Genomic DNA, 18317 nt, shown 5'->3' on the forward strand with positions numbered 1-18317 from the left:
CATGAAGCATCTCCGGTGATCACTTACCAGCTTCACCCAGATTGAGACGATTCCTTTAATGATGACATCTGCAGGTGGTAGCCTGGCAGGAGGCCTGATGGCCACATGGCTGCAATCTCTAAACCCTAAAACCTTTGGTTATCTGGCAATGGTGGCGAAACCGGTGACCCTCTGGGCCTAGCTGTGAGAGTCTGTCCTGAAGTGGACATACTCACTGGCCCTCCGGTGCAGGGCATTGGTGACCTCCCTGATGCAGCGGTGCACTGCTGACTGTGTGACCCCACAAAGGTCTCTGGTAGGCCCCTGAAAAGCTGCAAAGGCGTCAAGCTTGAGAACCGCTGCCATGATGAGGAACAATGACATGGGATTTCCACCAAAGCCCATGGGCTGCAGATCATCCTTGATCAGGGCACAGAGACATGTCACCACCTTCTCTACACACACAAACTCCTCTGACACTAGTACTCTGACATCTGATGGCATGTCATGCAGGGCCTGTAGATGCACGGCAATCGTAAAGGCGAGCTCCCCTTGGGGGTTGCTGCTCACGACCGGGGGCCTCTACATGGATCGCACCTGCCTGTTGATTTTGCCTCTGGTGCAAACGGATACGCAAGAGCAGAGGATCACACAATGTAGGATGAGCCATTCCTATTTCCAGGGCAGGGATTGGTGTTGACGGGTACATCAGGTGCTTTCATGGATCAACTATGTGGCATGGCATGGCATTGCCCAGCTTGGCCAACACTCAGAGTGGTACAGCTTGACCACATCAAGATCTTCCAGCTGCATTGATTGCCCCCACCATCCATATAAGCTTAATGCTCCCTACCCTTTCTGGCACCCTGCCCACGGACAGGGTGACTGGAGTGCCATTGCTCCTTCACAAACACAAACAAACGCAGTGCGTACACTGTTTACGGAGGGAGGGTCGCACTGAGGTCCCCCCACTGCTATGAAGATGCGACATCCTTTCTCGACGTCATGCGTCAAGGCAGGCCTCACCCTGCAGAACTTTGCCAGTCCGTGTGCCGCAACCTGCGGCATTGAGGGGCTGATAAAATTGAGCCCTTTATTCTTTTATTTGTCTGGACTCTAATCCAACCAATCTATTTTTCTTCAGTCTGCAGCCTATTCGTGTGTGTGTGTGCATGCATGTGTGTGTATGTGTGTGAAAGTTGGAGCATAATTTATTATTTTACTTAGATCGGGTTTTGATTTGAAGTATAATAAACTGACTCTTTCTTGTTTAAACTCAAGAAAACCTGTCCGATTGGTTCTTTTATGATCATAGCACCTAAAAGGGTTAAACACTCATTGAATTGGGAGGCACACCTACTGCTTAAAAGAAAAACCCTGTTGCCATCAAGCAAGGAGAGGGACAAGAGGAGAGCCATTCGACCCCTCCTCACCTGCGCATAACAAGAGTTTTTTTTTAAAGTTTGAAACAATCTTCCCACGCTAACAAATCCAAATGAGTGACTTTCCCTCAAATAAGATTGGAAGGAAAATATTTTAAAAACTAGGAATAATTAGTAAGTAACTGAATGAATTGATTTTGCTTAGTATTTGTAACATTGTATTCTTTCTGCCATACTCTAGCTCCATCTCTCTCTCTCGCTCCCTCTAATTTTCAACCATTAAGAAGTGGCTACGAGGCTGGTTGAGCAATGTTTCACTTTATCAGCTTTAGAACCATTTCTTTCAAAGCCAGGAAATCCTCCCATGTCCTGCAAGTGGTGGATTTCGGGATTCAAGACCTACTTGCTTGCCTTGGGGATTGACAGCCAAGATGTAGCAGCGATTCACAAGAAAGCGATCCTGTACATTGTGAGCAGAAAGACAGCGCATATTCAAGCAGCTCACAGAAGATACGTCTACGTTTGATACAGCAGTAAGTGCTCTTGAAAAATACTGCGGGCCAAAGAAAAGTGTGATGATAGAGCCAGATACATTCCACCAGAGATCGCAGAGACATGGTGAGTCCATTAAACACTACGGGCAGCATTGCAGCAATAGGCATCTACATGTAAATTTGGCACACTAAGTAATGAACTAATTTGTGACCAATTAATTGAAAAGTCTTCAATTCCATGAATTAGGGAATGCCTCCTCATGGAGGATGATGATTTAAGCTTGGAAAACACCACAACCTTGGCAGTCCAAATCAAATCTGCCATGTTAGATTCAAAGAGGTTACACAAACATGCATCCTGAGACTCAGGGTTGCAGACACAGCTTCTCCAACCAGTTTCAGTGCAGGGGTTAAGGACAAAGAGACTTTAACAACCTCATCAAAGGTGTCCCATCAAGGTCAGTTACCTTCAAAACTGTGCCCATATTGTGGAAATGCTCATCAAGTCACAAGACCATGTCCCACTCGAGGGAAAAAGTGTAATTCATGTTTAAAGTGGAACCATTTTGCAAAGATTTGCAGGTCGTCAAAGAAAAAGACGCCATCAGTTCGACACATGGGGGGAGTCTCTTCCTGAGAGTGAGGTATAACATGTATATACCATCACAAAAAGTAAAGCACCAGGTCATTTTAAGGAGAGCTCAGTCGAGATCGCAGCCATCCCTTTGTCATTTCTTATTGATGTTGGCGTGAAAGTATCTTATTTTGAGTGACAAACTCTCGAATCAGTATTTTTTGCAATTCTCTCTCACTCCTGCAACAGACACACTTCAAGCTTATGACTATACTATCATTTCAGTTTTGGAAATGATCACAGTTTCAGTACGCTGTAAAAATATCACCTTAGACAGGTTCATTTTCTATGTAGCCAAAGGCCGAAACCTTATGGGGTAAACCTTTTCAATAGGCTTGGATTCAAGCTTAAAGGTCCGCTGCAGCACACATTAACAGGATTGACGATGCAGATTATACACACCAGTATCCTTCCTTATTTACTGGATTTGGGAAGATCAAGGGGTACTGTCATGTTCCTTGCATTGACACATTCAATCAACCAGTTTCACAACATTTGAGGCAGTTGCCGTTTGCAATCCATGCTGAAGTGTCACAGGAGCTGAAACGACTAGGAACAGATGACATCATTGACTAAATCGATTCATTGCTGTGGATATCAAATCCAGTCATTCAACAAAGAAAAAATGGCAAAATTAGACTATTCATTGACCTTAAGACGGTCAATAAAGCTATCATACCAGAAAAGTAACCACTTCCTACAATTCAAGAACTGTCAGCATCATTTCATACCTCCACAATCCTCACAAAGCTTGATATGCAAGGGAGTTATCTTCAGATACCTCGAGCAGAACAAAGCCGATAACTTACAGCTTTTGTTACTCATGAATGTGTGTTTCAGTACTGCAGAATGCCCTACGGAGTAAGTTCAGCACTGAAGGCATTCCAGAAGATCGCTTCTTCACACTCCACTCCTCTCTGCTCCTCTCCCCACCTCTCTGTTCCTCTCCACTCCTCTCTGCTCCTCTCCCCACCTCCCTGCTGGCCTGATCTGTGTATTCAAAAACTCATGAAGAGGTGTCACCAACGTTGATCCTGAAACCATCAGGAGACATTCTTGAATTGAATGGTTTTCTCCGAGGACAAAGAAACTGATTTCCTTAACCCTTCTCAGGATGAATATCTTACAACAATAAACCAAAATGGAGCTAATAAAACTAGACCCCCACCATATTTGGCAAAGGAGCTGTGAGAAGTCACATGGTGGGGCAGCTATATTGGTCTCCTTGTAAAGATCTTTATAATACAATCTTCAGGAAAGAAGTAGCAAACAGACCAGGCAGTACGAACGTGCCTTAAAAGAACAGGAAACTGTAATATCTGTAAGGTCTCCAAGACTGTTTCTTTTCAAATCCACCAGTACAGAAAACCAACCTCCAAATAATGAGAGTACAAGCAACTATCTTCATGACTTGCTGAAAATCCATCTCTGAGAGAATCCTGCAACGACTTCGATGTACAACATCGGCTATCGAATTCACCTCATTACATTTCAGCAGTAAAAACACCTTCTTCACTGGGCCCACAATGCATGCCTTTTCCCCAAGACAAGACAAATCAGGTGAATTACAAACTGTTCCTTTGCTTGTAATTTGTAAAAGTGCACTATCCTCTTTAATGCCTTTCTTTCTTGAGTGTGTGTGTGGTGAGTGACCTCGTGTCAGACTTTCAGGGTGAACATGTGAATAAAAATAATCCTCTTTATTTAAACTGACGAAAAGCGTGCTGCTGCTTATTCAAATTGGCTATACACTCAGGAGTTCAGAAACACACAAATCTTCCTTTTCAAAAACACACTGATTCTGGGCAGTAAAGGGAAAAAAACAGGGGTTTCAGTTCTCTCTCAATTCTGTCTGTAAAAGAATTGGGAACTGCATCCACGATCCAAACCAACTGGACTTAAATTAGCTGAATCTGAACTTAAAAGAATAAATTGGAAGAAAGAGGGAAAAGTATAATCGCTGAAATTGTTTCTTTCAATAAAAAGGATTACAGTAGCAGGCTTCGCGTATATTAACAGTAAAAAATAGAATGGCTGGCTTTAAGTGAAATAATTTGAAGAACAGGATGATTTAACTTGGCATAAGTGAGCTACCTTAAACATCAAACAGTTCAGAGCAGTAGCTGACCAGGTGGAACTTCGTGTGAGGGAAAGGGCAAAAAGACCCGAGGTGCTAAAAGTGCTGGCTGAGCATTTCTCCCTCATCCCAGAACTGGAACAGGCAGAAGATCGAGAACCTGAAACAGACCAGGTTACCTCAGCAAAAATTCACCTGGAAGAGCAGAGGCTTGAGTTAGAATTTCAGGTGACAAATGAGGAATGAGAGGAGAAATAGAGAGAATGCTTTCCAGAGAGAAAAATTTGAGAAGGAACTACAAGCACAAAAAGATCGTGAAATGAGACAGATTGAATTGGCTAGGGGAAAATCATCTTTACATAGTGGAGAAGATGCTGATAATTCAAATGATCCTAGTTCAGAGACAAGCTTTGACTTCTTAAAGTATTCCTGGTCAGTACTCAGATTTGAAGAAGATGATACTGAAGTCTTCTTCATATCCTTTGAGAAGTTTGTAGATTAGTTAAAGTGGTCTGAAGGAACTTGGACTCTCCTGCTACAGGGCCAGTTAACAGGAAAAGCTAGCAAGGTTTATTCCCTGTTGTCTGAGAGCTCCTCAAGCTCAGAGCAAATGAAAAATGGATTGTAACTTCTCAAGTGTAGGAGATTGAGGGGTGATGTGATTGAGGATATAAAATTTTAAAAGGATTTGATAGGACGCAACCATATAAATTAAGAGGTAGGAAAAGATCAGCTGGTGCATCAAGCATGCCCCACACCTCATGATGGCTGCAACATCACGATGACACTTTTTACCAAACGCACCTTACCCACGCACCTCCACCCACCCTCACCAAATCGTCCAAATCCTCTGTCTCTCCACCTCCCGCCCATTCACCCTCCAATGTCTGTCTACTTGCCTGGATGGGTGCAGCTGCAACAGCACTCAAGAAGCTCGACACCATCCAGGACAAAGCAGCCCACTAGATTGGCACCACATACACTAACATTCCCTCCCTGCACCACCAATGCACTGAAAACTTCAATAAAATACAGCAGTGTGTACCATCTACAAGATGGACTGCAGCAATGCACTAAGGCTACTTAGACAGCACCTTCCAAACCTGCGACCTCTTCCACCGAGAAAGACAAGGGGAGCAGATGCAAGGGAACACCACCACCTGCAAGTTCCCCTCCAAGCCACACACCATCCTGACTTGGAACTATATCGTTTTTGACTGTTGCTGGGTCAAAGTCCTGCAACTCCCTGCCTTCGGGACAGGTTTGACTCCCATTTGGAAACAAATGGACTTATGAGCGAGAGGCAGCATGGTTTTGTGAAGGGGAGGTCGTGCCTCACTAATTTGATTGAGTTTTTTGAGGAAGTGACAAAGATGATTGATGAAGGAAGGGCAGTGGATGTTATCTATATGGTCTTCAGTAAAGCCTTTGACAAGGTCCCTCATGGCTGACTGATACAAAAGGTGAAGTCACATGGGATCAGAGGGCAGCTGGCAAGATGGATACAGAACTGGCTCAGTCATGGAAGACAGAGGGTAGCAGTGGAAGGGTGCTTTTCTGAATGGAGGGATGTGACTAGTGGTGTTCCGCAGGGATCAGTGCTGGGACCTTTGCTGTTTGCAGTATATATAAATGATTTGGAGGAAAATGTAGCTGGTCTGATTAGTAAGTTTGCAGACGACACAAAGGTTGGTGGAGTTGCGGACAGTGATGAGGATTGTCAGAGGATACAGCAGGATATAGATCGGTTGGAGACTTGGGCGGAGAAATGGCAGATGGTGTTGAATTTGGACAAATGTGAGGTAATGCATTTTGGAAGGTCTAATGCAGGTGGGAAGTATACATTAATTTGTAGAACCCTTAGGAGTAATGACAGGCAGAGAGATCTGGGCGTTCAGGTCCACAGGTCACTGAAAGTGGCAACGCAGGTGGATTAGATAGTCAAGAAGGCATACGGCATGCTTGCCTTCATCCGTCGGGGCATAGAATATAAAAATCGGCAAGTCATGCTGCAGCTGTACAGAACTTTAGTTCGGCCACACTTAGAATATTGCGTGCAATTCTGGTCGCCACACTACCAGAAGGACGTGGAGGCTTTGGAGAGGGTACAGAAGAGGTTTACCAGGATGTTGCCTGGTCTGGAGGGCATTAGCTATGAGGAGAGGTTGGATAAACTCAGATTGTTTTCACTGGAACGACGGAGGTGGAGGGGCGACATGATAGAGGTTGACAAAGTTATAAGCGGCATGGACAGAGTGGATAGTCAGAATCTTTTTCCCAGGTTGGAGGAGTCAGTTACTAGGGGACATAGGTTTAAGGTGAGAGGAGCAAAGTTTAGAGGGGATGTGCGAGGCAAGTTCTTTACACAGAGGGTGGTGAGTGCATGGAACTTGTTGCCGGGGGAGGTGGTGGAAGCAGGTACCAGAGAGACGTTTAAGAGGCATCTTGACAAATACATGAATCGGATGGGAATAGAGGGATACGGACCCCGGAAGTGCAGAAGGTGTTAGTTTCGGCAGGCATCAAGATTGGCGCAGGCTTGGAGGGCCGAATGGCCTGTTCCTGTGCTGTACTGTTCTTTGTTCTAACAGCACTGGGGGTGCACCTACTCCACATGGGCTGCAGCAGTTCAAGAAGGCAGCTCACCATCACCTTCTCGAGGCAATTAGTGATGGGCAATAAATGCTGGCCAGCCAGCGACATCCACATCCCATGAACAAAATCAAAACATTTTCTTTTTAAATATTTCTTTGTACTTATTTTCGACAATGAATCATTCATGTGTGATTGTCAGGTAACTGTTGTGTGTGTACACCATTCAGATGTGTGGCTACAAGATCATGTTAGTTATGTAAGAGTTATAATGTAACACAACATGTGATTGAGTGTTGGTCAGTCTTGATGATACACGTGTACAGTTACTATCTCAATGTAATTGCTGCTCTCTCAGTAATTAACAAAGAACCCACAATACTGCATTACTGATCTCATCTTGAGTGACAGTCTTTGTGTACAGTCTATACAGACACAGAGGTTCAAGGAACATGCAACATGTTGGCAGCGGTGAGATTTCTGAAGACTCAAAGACGAAAATGGTGTTAAGATTATGAAGAGAGCACTTTTCTTTTACTTTTAGAAGATCAGACCATATTGCAAGCTTTTTCTCCTCTCAAATCTACTCAGCAATGATCTGGATCTCCAACACCCCAACCCATCCAGCTTTCTGACCTTTGAAGCAGTGCAGTCAGCAGCAACTGGCTCAGCTTCTTTTCATTTTGTCTGTGAGGTCGGGTGTGGCTGCAGACTCCGGTTGACTTTACTTATCCAATGATGATTTTATCTGTATCTTTCCACAGGCTTGACATGGACCACAACGTTGATAACACAACAGAGATACTGTGGGAATGGTTAAAGAATGTTCAGCGAGCCGACCACGATATGGAGTGGAGGACACTGGATAATCCCAACTGAGTCGTCTGCTTTGCACAGCCATCTCACTCAATGCTTGTTCCCTCCTTTAAATCTTTACAGCCATATTTTAGATGACTTCCAAATATTTTCAGAAATCTCATTCACCAAGGCAATTGATGCAAGAAAATGTGCCTTTAAAATGGAACAAGAGAAATTAAATGTCTTCATCCGATAAAGTGTTGGCTGAGCTTTATTTTAACACTCTGAGGTAGATCACATCAGCACTGTGCCACAAGCCTGCAACATCATCATGACAAAAGTGTCTTTCCAGCCTCTTTTCCTCCTCAAATATCGATCAGGAAAGTCAAACAGCCTTTTTAATGAAGGCAGGGTAGCTGTAAGGTTTATTTTGTCAGACACTATTTGATTTTACAGCTGCCCAGCGCTTTGCTTCAGTGCTCAGCCGGTTTAAATGTTCCCACGTGACCGGCCACTAACGGTCACTTCAAGGGCCCGACCACGTGACTGAGAGGGAGGCTTCCCAGAGCCGGAGCCGCAGACGTGTTCAGTGTCAGTCGTTTAGGCTGAGCAACTGGGCACAATATTCATTCAGAATATCAGGAGGTCAGTGAGGGCTCAAAGTCCACAGTCAGATCGAATGAGAGTCAGCAGAGTGGACAGAAAAGGCCATGGCAAGTATTTTGATTGAAGTTTTCAGTGGAATCTTTGTGGGCCCGGAGGAGCAGAACCTCTGCCAAATACTAATCCGGTGATAAAATCATCGGGCCCGGAGTGAGGAGATTCCTGGCTGTCCCTCCGGTTAAACTCAGGGCTTGAAAGTTCTAGAAGGGATGTGTTATGTGTAGGAAATGATAACATAGTCTCTGTCACAAGGCTCTCTGTAGAATTTACTTACAGCTCTTATGTCATTTACAATATTGACTCTCAGTTTTTGACGCTCATCACCTCTACAGTAAGACCTTTATTCTATAGATAATGCACAACTTCACTTCCACTCCAGTGAAATGTCATGACAAGCACTGCTCCTCTGAATCCTCTATTCTATAAAGACCTATCTGACCTGGATTATATTGGAACATCAAGAAGATGTAGCAACAGTTGTCAAGCAATGGGAAAATGTCAGGGAGGGAAACAAGTTGCAAACCTGTTTAAACATTCATCTGAGTTTATTTTCAAAGAGTGACCCATCTCAAAACTCTCCATATTTATAAACTAAAATGAAAGCTCATCGCTGCTAATGGATGGCACTTGGCAACTTGTGCATCGGTTCGAGGCTCCTGCTTGAAGTGACAGAAAATAAAGATGTATTCTGCAAGTTTCACAGAACAGCTCCAGTATTTTGTACAGGCTGTTTATTCATGTTGCTTATCGTACTGTCCTCATCATCCATGTGCTCCTGGCTCACACTGGCCACAAATTTGGTTCCATAGTGCCTCCAGTTTTCGCACTACAGGGTCTGTTTTGCTGCCAAACAAGTGACCACTACCCATGCTCACCTCTGGTACAGCCTCTTCCAGAAACCATTTTGATGAGGGCAGTCGTGTGTACGTTTGGAGCATATGCCACAAGTATGTAGAGCAGGCAGATCATGACGTCAGTCAGTGTGTGATGCTGATTTGACACCAGCGCTGCCATTTCCAACCTCGCTGCTTGGCGGAATGCCCTGTCTTAAACACACAGCTGAATATGTGTTTAGCAGCAGGAAGGAATCTCCCATCAGCTCTGTTTAAAGTGATTGTCACCTATGCTCAGGTTAGTTACTGACTGATTTCTATTGGCTCTGTCTGAGTTTGTAGAGGTGAGTTTTTACTGCCATTTAAAGTTGGTGAAGTCGACAGGGACTGGTGTTGCACGTGGTGAAGGTCTTGGTTCTGACTTCCAGAGTTCTGATCAGACCACTGGCTCCCAGTCATGGGTTCAGTAAGTTTCCATCCTCCTTGGTCTGCAGCATGACTGGTAGAATGAGCAGAGGCAACATGGAGGAAGACAAGCTCCTGCAAGAGGGCAGAGGAGGAGAGGGAAGAAGGGCTCTCAGTAGGAGGCCTTATCAACCTGGGGTCTTCTGGAAGCATTTCTCTTACTTCAACCTAAGCCAGGATCAGTGTGTGTGATGTCTCTGCTTTATAAAGGAGGTGCTCACGGAAGTCTGCCACCTCTTGCAACCAGACCTGCAGCCTCAGAGCAGGACAAGAATGGTGCTGTTAGTGGCTTTGAAGGTGACCATGGCCCTGAATTTCATTGTGTGGGGATACTTTCAGACTGAAGCAGGCAGCATTTCTTAACATCTCCCAGTTTGGCTGTTGGTTGCTGCAGGAGTGAGGTGATGGACACTCTTTATATCAGGAGAGGGGAGTACATTACATTGTCTCAGACCAGAGAGAAGCAGCGAAGCGTGCACGTAGCTTCACCAGGATAGCTGGGATCCCTATGGTGCAGGGGCCATTTATTGCACACACACTGCTGTGTGAGTGTCGCGTCTAAATGCAGAGATGAACCACAATCACAAAGGGTTCCTCTTTCTGAATGTGCAGTTGGGATGCAACCATGCTCAGTAGATCATGTTGGTAAATAGCTGGTATCCTGGCAGCAGTTAAGATATCTTTATTCTGTGCCAAACTGCTGAGCCACCATGTCAAACCAGAGGGTGGCTGCTGGGCCATCAGGGCTATCCACTGACCACCTGGGTTATGCCATTGGTGTGCGTCCCATGCACACGTAAAATCATAGAAGTTTAAGGCACAGAAAGAGGCCACTTGGCCCATCGTCTTTGTGCCGGCCGAAAAACAATCCACCTATTCTAATCCCACCTTCCAACATTTGGTCCGCAGCCCTGCAGATTACTGCACTTGAGGTGTATATCCAGACTCCTTTTGAGTCTATCCTCCTCGCTATCTACCACATGGCAAATCTTTGTGTCGTCTGCAAACTTCTTGATTATGCCCTCTATCTTCACGTTCAAATTATTAATAGACACAAAAAGCAGGGGACCCAGTACTGAGCCCTGCGGAACGTCACTGGAAACAGCCCTCAGGACCTAAAACACGTCAATAATTACCCTTTGTTTCCTGCCACTGTACCAATTTGGTATCCACCTTGTTGCATTTCCCTGGATCCCATAGGACTTTATTTTTTTAACCAGTCTGCCATGTGGGACCTTGTCAAAAGCCTTGCTAAAATCCATGTGGACCACACCAGCTGCACCACCCTCATCTATCTTCCTTGTTACTTCTTCAAAAAATTTGATCAAGTTGGTCAAACAAGATCTTCCCTTAACAAATCCATGCTGATTATCCTTGGTTAATTTGTGCCTCTCTAAGTGACAGTTTATCCTGCCTCTCAGAATACATTCTAATGGTTTTCCCACTACTGAGGTTAGACTGACTGGCTGTAAGTATTCAGTCTATCCTTGTCTCCGTTTTTAAATGGAGGTACAACGTTAGCAGTTCTCCAATTCTCCGATGCGACATCTGTATCTGGTGAGGACTGGAAAATGATGGTCAAGCCTTCTGCTATTTCCTCTCGCTTCTTTTCACAGCCTAGAGTACATTTTATCTGGACCTGGTGATTTATCAACTTTCAAGGATGCTAATCCCATTAATATTTCTTCTCTCCCTCGGTTTATCATATCCAATACTTCACACTCCTCCTCAACTGCAATATCTGCATCGTCCCCCTCTTTTGTGAAGACAGACGCAAAGTATTCATTAAGAACCATACCAACATTTTCTGCCCCTACGCATTGGTTACCTTTTTGGTCTTTTATGGGTCCTACTGTCTCCTTAGTTATCCTCTTGCCCATAATGTATTGATAAATTGTCTTTGGGTTCACCTTGATTTTGCTTGCCAATATTCTTTCATGCCCTTGCCTTGCTTTCCTAATTTCCTTTTTGATTTCACCCCTCAACTTTCTGTACTCCTCTCTGCTTTCTATAGTATTGAGTTCTCGGTGTCGGACATAAGCTTTCCTTTTCTGCCTTATTATACCCTGTAAGCCCCTTGACATCCAAAGGGCTCTAGTTTTAGCCGTCTCATCCTTTTTTCTTTGTGGTAACATGTTTACTCTGAACCCCTTGAATCTCCCCTTTGAATGACACTGATTTACCTTCAAGTAGCTGTTTCCAGTCCACTTTCACAAAATCACTCCTCAGTTTAGTAAAATTGTCCTTTCCCCAATTGAGAACTCTAACTCCTCTTCTTTCTCTGTCCTTTTCCATAGTTATAAAACTGACTGAATTATGATCACTACCACCAAAATGCTCTCCCACTGCCACCCCTTCCACCTGCCGATCTTCATATCCCAAAACTAAGTCTAAAACTGCGCCCTCTCTTGTTGGACTTGCTACAAACTGGACAAAAAAGGTTCTCCTGAATGCACCTCAAGAATTCTGCTCCCTCAATTCCTTTCACAGTAAAGCTATCCCAGTTAATATTGGGGTAGTTAAAATCCCCTACTATTACTGCCCGATTGTTCTTGCATTTCTCAGAGACTTGCCTACATATCTGCTCTTGTATCTCCCTCTGACTGTTTGGGGGTCTATAGTTCCATTCCAGCAGTATGATTGCCCTGTTTTTGTTCCTCAGCTGAATCCATATGGCCTCATTTGATGAACCTTCCAACATATCATCCCTCCTCACAGCTGTAATAGTTTCCTTGACCAAAATTGATACTTCCCCTCCTTTCTTATTCCTCCTCCCCATTGCACCTGAAAATCCTGTAACCAGGCTCGTTGAAATGCCATTCCTGTCCCTCCTTAAGCCATGTTTCTGTCTTTTTTCTTCTTTGGACTCCTTATCTCGAGAGACAATGGATAAGCGCTTGGAGGTGGTCAGTGGTTTGTGAAGCAGCGCCTGGAGTGGCTATAAAGGCCAATTCTAGAGTGACAGTCTCTTCCACAGGTGCTGCAGAGAAATTTGTTTGTCGGGGCTGTTACACAGTTGGCTCTCCCCTTGCACCTCTGTCTTTTTTCCTGCCAACTACTCAGTCTCTTCGACTCGCCACATTTTAGCCCCGTCTTTATGGCTGCCCGCCAGCTCTGGCGAACGCTGGCAACTGATTCCCACGACTTGTGATCAATGTCACAGGATTTCATGTCGCGTTTGCAGACGTCTTTAAAGCGGAGACATGGACGGCCGGTGGGTCTGATACCAGTGGCGAGCTCGCTGTACAATGTGGCTTTGGGGATCCTGCCATCTTCCATGCGGCTCACATGGCCAAGCCATCTCAAGCGCCGCTGACTCAGTAGTGTGTATAAGCTGGGGATGTTGGCCGCCTCGAGGACTTCTGTGTTGGAGATACGGTCCTGCCACCTGATGCCAAGTATTCTCCGGAGGCAGCGAAGATGGAATGAGTTGAGACGTCGCTCTTGGCTGACATACGTTGTCCAGGCCTCGCTACCATAGAGCAAGGTACTGAGGACACAGGCCTGATACACTCGGACTTTTGTGTTCCGTGTCAGTGCGCCATTTTCCCACACTCTCTTGGCCAGTCTGGACATAGCAGTGGAAGCCTTTCCCATGCGCTTGTTGATTTCTGCATCTAGAGACAGGTTACTGGTGATAGTTGAGCCTAGGTAGGTGAACTCTTGAACCACTCCCAGAGCGTGGTCGGCAATATTGATGGATGTAGCATTTCTGACGTCCTGCCCCATGATGTTCGTTTTCTTGAGGCTGATGGTTAGGCCAAACTCATTGCAGGCAGCCGCAAACCTGTCGATGAGACTCTGCAGGCACTCTTCAGTGTGAGATGTTAAAGCAGCATCGTCAGCAAAGAGGAGTTCCCTGATGAGGACTTTCCGTACTTTGGACTTCGCTGTTAGACAGGCAAGGTTGAACAACCTGCCCCCTGATCTTGTGTGGAGGAAAATTCCTTCTTCAGAGGACTTGAGTGCATGTGAAAGCAGCAGGGAGAAGAAAATCCCAAAAAGTGTGGGTGCAAGAACGCAGCCCTGTTTCACGCCACTCAGGATAGGAAAGGGCTCTGATGAGGAGCCACCATGTTGAATTGTGCCTTTCATATTGTCATGGAATGAGGTGATCATACTTAGTAGCTTTGGTGGGCATCCAATCTTTTGTAGTAGTCTGAAGAGACCATGTCTGCTGACGAGGTTAAAGGCTTTGGTGAGGTCAATGAAAGCAATGTAGAGGGGCATCTGTTGTTCACGGCATTTCTCCTGTATCTGATGAAGGGAGAACAGCATGTCAACGGTCGATCTCTCTGCATGAAAGTCACACTGTGCCTCAGGGTAGACGCGCTCGGCCAGCTTCTGGAGCCTGTTAAGAGCGACTCGAGCAAAGACTTTCCCCACTATGCTGAGCAGGGAGATTCCACGGTGGTTGCTGCAGTCACCGCGGTCACCTTTGTTTTTATAGAGGGTGATGATATTGGCATCGCGCATGTCCTGGGGTACTGCTCCCTCGTCCCAGCACAGGCATAGCAGTTTCCGTAATAGCTAGGATATCTTACTACCATGTGTTTATCTGTGCCATCAGCTTTATTTTCTATACTGCTTGCATTAAAATAGATACCCCTGAGCACTGCAAAACTCTTTTTTATTTTCTCACCTTTGTTTCCTCTGTCTTCCAGACTCGTCCATTAATTTTCAGCCTTCATTTCTGATTTTGTCCCAGTTGAGTCTACCCTCAGGTCCCCATTCCCCTGCCAAACTAGTTTAAACCCACCCCAACATGACTAGCAAAACATCCCTCAAGGAACTCCGTCCCGGCTCTTTTCAGGTGCAACCCCTCCGGCATGTACAGGTCCCATCTTTCCCCAGAGCCGGTCCCAATGTCCCATCTAAAACCCTCCCTCATGCAGCATCTCTCCAGCCACACATTCATTTGTCTTATCCTTCTATTCTGTACTCACTTATGCATGGCACTGGAAGTAATCCGGAGATTATTACTTTTGCGGTCCAGGTTTCTAACTTCTTATCTAGCTCTCTAAATTCTGACTGCAGGACCACATCCCTCTTTCTACCTATGTCGTTGGTTCCAATGTGGAGCATGACGGCTGGCTGTTCCCCCTCCCCCTTCAGGATGCCCTGCAGCCGCTCAGTGACATCCTTGACCCTGGCACAAGGGAGGCAACAACCCATCTTGGATTCATGTCTGCGGCTCCAGAAACATCTGTCTGTTCCCCTGTCTATTGAATCACCTATCACTATGGGCAGCCTGCATATAAAGAAAAGCCATGTTTGCTATATGAAACGTCATAAAGTGATTGGGTTGTTCAAGAAATGGCTCCGCTGCCTGGACCACTTTGGAGGAGCCCTCGTTGTAGCATGTGTCACGATTAGTCATGGTCTGCTGTATCCTGTACAACCTCAGCATCATGAGGGCACAGCCCTTTCCACCAGGGATCAGGCGAGCGACTGAGGAGGAGGAAGGCAGGAGGCAAACACATCCCCTTTCCAGCCGGGCTATCTGTTATCACCTCATGGACTGAGGTACCAGTGAGCATAACCCCAATTCCCCATTCACCGACACTCCCACACCTTAGTGACCATCAGTGTCCTCTTGGAAGCAATGAGGAAATAAAAGCCACCACAGAACCATTGCAAATTGACCTTATCAAGCAAAACATCTAATATTCCAAACAAAAGTCAAGTGATCACCCTTGTGCATTCCCTTGGTGCCTGTATTGCAGGTGCTTAGACTGTCCTAGTGCTCCTATGCAGTGCGACCAATGTGGCTGCAGCCTTGACTGGGGGAGACTGCAGATGGCCTTGGAGGACACTCTCGAGTATCTGAATCTAGAAGGCCCAGCTTCACACTGCACTATCTCAGTATGGGAAGTGGCAATCTGGGCTGGCTGACGGACAGGCAACAGCAAGGGCACTGGTGGAGTGTCAATGGTGAAAAGACATACATACGTACAAAGGAACATACATGAAATTAGGAGCAGAAGTAGGTCATTTGATAAGATCATGGCTGATTGTGGCCACACCTCTGCTTTCCTGTCTGCCCTTCATAACACTTGCCTCCTTTGTCTGTCAAAAACCCATCCAACTTTATCCTGAATATATTCAATGACCCTGCCTGAACTGCTCTCTGAAGAAGTGAATTCCACGGATTAACAACCCTCAGAGAAAAAAATTCACCTCACCCCCATCTTAAATGGGAGACCCCTTATATTTTTGGCAGTTTGAGTATCTGAAGCCATGATAGGTGCTATATAAACATGGATTCTTCTTGAATAAAACCTGGGGCGGAAACCAACTAGAAGTTAAAAAAGGGCCATTATTGGAAATTGCATGACCCATGAATCATTTCGGCCTCCTGAATTCCCCAGCATCATAGATGCCAGTCTTTAACCAATTTGATTCACTCCACGGGATATCAAGAAATGGCTGCAGGTGCTGGATACTGCAAAGGCTATGGGCCCTGACAACATTCCAGCAATAGTACTGAAGACCTGAACTCCAGAACTTGCCGTGCCCCCAGCCAAACTTTTCCAGAACGGCTACAACACTGGCATCTACCTGGCAATGTGGAAAATTGCCCACGTATGTCCTATACACAAAACACAGGACGAGGAACCCGGCCAATTACCATCTCATCAGTCAAGTGACGGAAGGTGTCGTCGGTAGTGCTATCAAGCGGCACTTGCTTCGCATTAACCTGCTCAGTGATGCTCAGTTTGGGTTCCGCCAGGGCCACTCGGCTCCAGACCTCATTACAGCCTTGGTTCAAACATGGACGAAAGAACTGAACACAAGAGGTGAGGTGAGAGTGACTGCCCTTGACATCAAGGCAGCATTTGACCGAGTATGGCATCAAGGAGCCCTAACAAAACTGAAGACAATGGGAATCGGGGGGTGGGGGTGTGAAAGCTCTTAGCTGGTTGGTGTCATACCTAGCATGAAAGAAGATGGTTATTGGATGATCATTTCATCTCAGCTCCATAACAAGACTGCAGGAGTTCCTCAGGGTAGTGCTCCAGGCCCAACCATCTTCAGCTGCTTCATCAATGACCTTTCTTCCATCATAAGGTCAGAAGTGAGGATGTTCACTGATGATTGCACAGTGTTCAGTACCATATGCATCTCCTCAGATACTGAAGCAGCCCGTGTCCATATGCAGCAAGATCTGGACAACATCCAGGCTTGGACTGATGTTTGGTACCAATGTTACTTGCCACTTAAGTGCCAGGCAATGACCATCTCCAACAAGATAGAATTCAACTATCTCCCTTTGGTGTTCAATGACATTGCCATCACTGAATCTCCCACTATTGACATCATGGGGTTACCATTGACAAAAAACTGGATCAGCCACAGAACTACTGCGGATACAAGAGCAGATCTGAGGCAGGGAGTTCTGCGGCGAGTAACTGACCTTTTTCCCCAATGCCTGCCCACCAACTACAAGGCAGAAGTCAGGAGTGTGATGCAATACTTTCCACTTGCCTGGATGGGAGCAGCTCCAACAACACTCAAGAAGCTCGACACCATCCAGGACAAAGCAACCCACTTGACTGGCACCTCATCCACCAACAACAACATTCACCCCCTTCACCACCGACGCACAGTGTCAGCAAGACGCACTGCAGCAACTCACCAAGGCTCCTTTGACACATTCCAAAACTGCAACCTAGAAAGACAAGGGTAGCAGATGCATGGGAACACCACCACCTGCAAATTCCTCTCCAGGATACACACCATCCTGACTTGGAGCTATATCACCGTTCCTTCACTGTAACTGGGTCAAAATCCTGGAACTCCCTTCCTAACAGCACTGTGGGTGTACCTACACCCCAAGGACTGTAGCATTTCAAGAAGGAAGCTCACCACCACCTTCTCAAGGGCACTTAGGGATGGGCAATAAATGCTGGCCTAGCCAGCGATGCCCACATCCCATGAACGAATAAAAAATAAGTAGAAATTTCCTTCTAACATCCACTGTTATTGGGTGCTGGAAGTTGCCAAGTTGGAACCGGCTCCTCCGTGTTCCTTGACAGTGACCGCTACCCAACCCGAACCCAACCAACCTGATGACATGGGGTCGGGTTGGGTTGCTCTTCCGAGTCCGGCATTCGGGCTCGGGCTGGGTCGGACACAGTGACTGCCAGGACGCCAAGGCGGGGTATGTGCATTTGGACTCCGCACTGGTCTGCAGTGTCGATCTCATCCAAAGTAGAGCACAACCTCTTTAATATAAACAACTTTATTCCGGTGGTCGGGTCGGGCGCGGGAAAAAATCGAAGGACTCCGGTTGGGCTCGGGTCAGATGTAGTTCTGTTTGGCTCGAGTCGGGTTTCATTTGCAGACACAAGCAGGCCTTTAGCGACCGCGGGCTTTCTGACGGGCCTGAAAATGCAC

General features: G+C 46.0%; 1 long non-coding RNA gene across 1 annotated transcript in view; it reads left to right on the plus strand.

Moving 5' to 3' along the window:
- Positions 1–8345: 8345 nt before the first annotated feature.
- LOC137373095 (uncharacterized) overlaps positions 8346–18317 on the plus strand; it is a 35285-nt gene continuing 25313 nt past the window's right edge. Inside the window, exon 1 of the long non-coding RNA XR_010975582.1 lies at positions 8346–8669. This is a non-coding gene — a long non-coding RNA (uncharacterized lncRNA). The remainder of the gene's footprint in view (positions 8670–18317) is intronic.

Source organism: Heterodontus francisci, chromosome 8 (genome assembly GCF_036365525.1).
Source record: "Heterodontus francisci isolate sHetFra1 chromosome 8, sHetFra1.hap1, whole genome shotgun sequence".
Taxonomy (NCBI): Eukaryota; Metazoa; Chordata; class Chondrichthyes; order Heterodontiformes; family Heterodontidae; genus Heterodontus; species Heterodontus francisci.